Source organism: Haplochromis burtoni, unplaced genomic scaffold (assembly GCF_018398535.1).
Source record: "Haplochromis burtoni strain Fernald_Lab_line unplaced genomic scaffold, NCSU_Asbu1 Contig_548, whole genome shotgun sequence".
Lineage (NCBI taxonomy): Eukaryota > Metazoa > Chordata > Actinopteri > Cichliformes > Cichlidae > Haplochromis > Haplochromis burtoni.
The window spans coordinates 177,785-182,404 of NW_024582909.1; the positions used below are offsets into that span (position 1 = coordinate 177,785).

Below are 4,620 nucleotides of genomic sequence, written 5' to 3' on the forward strand. Positions count from 1 at the left end.
ACTACAGCATGTACATACTTATAGTTATAGCATATTCATAACATACCTTCATACCGTGTACATTGTAACATACCCATAGTAGACCCATATTTTGTACCCTTATACCTATAACAGACCCATTTGTGTAATATATCTACAAATCTATATTATTGCTAATATATATTTTGTAATATATCTATATTATGGCTAAAGCACTTCTGGATGGATGCAAACTGCATTTCGTTGCCTTGTACCTGTGACATGTGCAATGACAATAAAGTTGAATTCTATTCTATTCTATTCTATAGGCTTAAAAGAGCCTAGCTGCTCTCATTCTGCTTTATCAAACTTTCTTTGGGTTACACAACCAGAGAGATAATAGAGAAGATAATTAGACATTAGAGTGTCTTCTCTTCCTCGCTGGCTCCATGACTCTCAGTATGGTGCAGACTAGTTCGCTATGTCTTGCACAAAATCACCACCAAAAACACTACAAATTACTCCCATGATTGTATTTCTTATAAACCCCTGAATCGGGTATAAAAGGAGTATAATGTACGAGCTTATATACTGCTGTTGAAGGCAACATAGATGCACCTGCGTCTTAAGGACGCTGTCTTTGATCCGTTCCCTGATTGGTCCGTTGCTCTTAGAGGCGGGAGCTCTCTGTGAAGCCAAGCACACTATTAGGCAATACACCTGGCTATCAAGATGAATGCGCCTACCTGTCACTTCCTGCTGTCGGTATTTATTCATTTTCACTTTTTTTTTTTAAAATTTTGGGGAAAATTTGGCACGTCACTGCCATATTTGAATGATTTCGTCTAATGTATCCCTTGCAGCTTGTGGATCGCGCGGACCACACGTTGCGACCTTGGCTTCATGTTCGGCTTAAAGGAGGAGTAACCCTCCTGGACACCGCTTGGAAAACACCGTTTGGATTTTAATGAGCTGCAGCTTCGGGGGTTGTTTTAATGTGGGCTCATATTGTCGTCTTTGTTTTTACAGCAGCAGGAGGAGGGAGGGACTGTGCCATGGAAAGGTAGGCACAACAGATGTGTTTGTATGCTTTTCTCTTATCGTTGGGAAGAGGTTGATACAGACTTGGCAGCAGGCCTGGCAGTGCGCGCTTAATAAATAGGCTACTAGAACAGCCGCGGCGTACGACGTCGCTGTCACAAGACGCCGCCTGCGGACACCCGCAAACATGCTTGCGATGCGCATCTTTTCTGTACAGGCGCGTGGATGTGTGTCTCTTTGAGGCTTTTTACATGTATTTCAGCTGCCAAAAGATGTCTGTGTGGTAAAGTGCTCGCTTCAGTGTTGAACTGGCCTAAAGCACAAAATGCCCCCCCCCTCTAAGAAACTAACTCGTCACTACCCCCACCCCTGCCTCTGCAGGGTCATATGTAGGGACGTGGCAGCATATACAATAGAGACAACATTGTCGACAGACACACACACACACACACACACACACACACACACACACACACACACACACACACACACACACACACACACACACACACAGGCTAACTGCGCTATTATTACAGTAGTATAGTGCAATACAAAAAATCTGATACTTGCTTTGATATTTTAAATGACGTTCCTTCTTTACTCTGACTTTCTGTTGGAGTCCAGCTGAGGTGAGTGAGGTGACCAATTGAATGCCATTTTGGTTTAATTAGTGGAAACAAACACTTCTATTGCAGTGACCTTAAACTGTCCCATAATACTGACATGCTCACACCCTGTGCATGTTTTGAGACTATTTAGTGAAATAATCTGCTGTCTTCCCATAGTATAAACACATGAATTCTATCTATATAAATAAATACTTGAATAACATTATCAGTGTAATAATCTATTCATTATGGCACTTGTTAGTGGGTGGGGTATATTAGGAAACAAGTGAATGTTTTGCCGTCAACATTGATGTATCAGAAGCAGGAAAAATGGGCAACCATAAGGTTTTGAAGGAGTATGCCAAGGGCTAAATTATGATGGCTAGAGGAATGGGTTAGAGCATCTCTAAAACTGCAGCTCACTGTGTGTGTTTCCAGTCTGCAGTAGTCTGTATCTGTGGTTATCAAAAGTGGTACAAGAAAGGAACAGTGGTGATCCAAGAACACAGTCATGGAGATCAAACTGCTGAAAAGGTTTATACTGGTTCTGACAGAAAAATGTGAGAATACATGGTGTATTGCAGTTTATTGTGTCTGGGGTTGCATAGGCACAGACCCATGCTGACCCCTGTCCACTACCTAAAGTGGTAACAACGGGCATCAGACCTCAACCATGGAGGAGTGCAAGAAGGGGGCCTGGTCTGATCTATTTCAATTCAATTGAATTTAATTTATATGGCGCCAAATCACAACAAAAGTCGCCTCAAGGCGCTTCATAGATACAGAGAAAAACCCAACAATCATATGACCCCCTATGAGCAAGCACTTTGGCGACAGTGGGAAGGAAAAACTCCCTTTTAACAGGAAGAAACCTCCGGCAGAACCAGGCTCAGGGAGGGGCGGCCATCTGCTGCGAACGGTTGGGGTGAGAGAAGGAAGACAGGATAAGAAGGAAGACAGGATATCTGATCTGACCTTGAAAGATATTATAGTGGGTTATTTAACAGTGTTTATCAGAGTAGAGGAACAAACTGTCTCTGCAGCGGCTAGGTTTGGTAAACAGCACTGTAGGTAGGGGGTTCTCAGAGTCCACCATCATTTCTACTGTCTTGAGTGGGTTCAGCCCCAGATGGTTCTGACGGCACCAGTGGACCAGCTGATCCACCTCCCATCTACCTCCCATCTATACGCTGATTTGTCATTGTTCTGGATCAGACATTGGTCTGATGATGATGGCGTTATCTGTGAACTTCAGGAGTTTAACAGATGGTTCTCCTGAGCTCTTTGCCAGAGGTTTCCTTAACGTCATGCATTCTATTCATTTTACACAGCATGTCTCTGGTCCCACACACACCAAAGGACACACAGTGAACCTTGTTTTTACTTTAGGTTTAAACGTTGAGTTTATTTGTACTGGTGACATTTTTATTTCGGACCATTGTTGTATTCTTTTTAACCTGTCTTTTCATCTGTCCCTCTCTACTGTTCAACATGTGGTTAGCTCTCGCATCTTAAATTCCTCTACTGCTGTTAAATTTTCCGTTACTTTTAATTTAGTTTTATCTCCTTATAACGATATTCATCTTTTAAGAAATCTTTTTAATAATCATTCTCTTTTTATTTTAGACAATGTTTGTCCTGTCAAAACTAGACTAGCTCCAGTTTCAAAGTCGTCCCCCTGGATAAATGACAGCATTCGCTTCTTAAAGTGTTGGTGCCGTAAGGTTGAGCGTTTATGGAGGAAAACTCATTTGCATGTCTATCTCCTTCATTTAAGGGACCTTTTAGTCTCTTTTAACACTTCAGTTCGAGATGCGAACTAAGTTCAGACTTTGTGTCTAAGAGCAGAGGTAACCCCAAGGTACTATTAGACACTATTAGTGATATTGTTGCTCCTGCTCCATCTGCCGTCCCAATTTCATTAAATGAAGATTTTGAAAAATTTCTTTCTTTCTTCGTTGAAAAAGTCAGTAATGTGAGGAATCTCTCCTTCTGTGTCTCTGTTGTCAGCTCCAACTCAAGCTAGGCCTGTAATTTTAGAAAGATTTTTACCTGTGTCCTTACCAGAGCTGGTCAAGTTAGTTGATTCGATGAGAGTATCCTCCTGCTCTCTTGATATTTTACCTGGATCTTTGTTTAAAAATGTCTTTCAGTCTATTGGTCACTGTGTGCTTACAATTATCAATACCTCACTGATTTCTGGTCAGGTCCCTGTTTATTGTAAGAATGCTGTTATTCACCGACGGTTAAAAAAAACACCAAGCTTGACGCTTCTATTCTCTGTAGCTACAGACCAAATTCAAAATTATCGTTCATTGCTAAGATTTTAGAAAAGGTTGTGGATAAGCACCTTATAGCTGTTTTAGATGAATACAGCATTCTGGATAAATTCCAATCTGGCTTTCGTAGAGCTCACTCTACTGAAACTGCACTTCTTAGAGTCTCCAATGACATTTTGATGAGATGTGATGCAGGAGAATGCTCCGTTTTGTTGATGTTGGACCTGACCTCCGCCTTTGATACTGTGGAACATCATATTCTTCTAGATAGGCTGAGACACTGGGTGGGTATATCAGGGGCTGCTTTGGACTGGTTTGAATCTTATTTGCATGAACGATCCTTTTCTGTGGCTACCTCTAAGTACAGTTCATCTTCTATTTTTCTTGCCTATGGTGTGCCTCAAGGTTCTGTTTTGGGGCTTTTATTGTTTTTGTTGTATTTACTTCCTCTTCAGCACATATTGAGCACTTTTAAGGACATTTCGTATCACTGCTATGCAGATGATATTCAGTTATATATCTCCTTTGAGCCCCAAGATGTTTCCAAGCTACAGATTTTTCATAGGTGCATAGACTCCATTAGAGGTTGGATGGCTGGAAACTTTCTTCAACTAAATGAGGAGAAGACTGAAGTCCTTGTTTGTGCTCCTTTTTTTTTTTTTTTTTTTCTTGCCTGTCCCGTTTGGCTCTCTTGCCATCAGAATTATTGTCTAAAGGCGAAGAAAGATGCCCAA

The 4,620-nt window shown here is 41.4% G+C and overlaps 1 protein-coding gene across 2 annotated transcripts in view; it reads left to right on the forward strand.

Annotated features, from left to right (window-relative positions):
• The first annotated feature begins 640 nt into the window (after nt 1-640).
• LOC102301614 (ras-specific guanine nucleotide-releasing factor RalGPS1) overlaps nt 641-4,620 on the forward strand; it is a 91,915-nt gene continuing 87,935 nt past the window's right edge. Inside the window, exons 1-2 of one of the 2 annotated variants that reach the window (XM_005947899.3) lie at nt 641-719; nt 822-1,021. The gene's annotated coding sequence lies outside the window, so the exon portion shown is untranslated. Of the gene's footprint in view, nt 724-821; nt 1,022-4,620 lie in introns of both variants that reach the window. The other variant, XM_005947898.3, reaches the window with a different exon arrangement.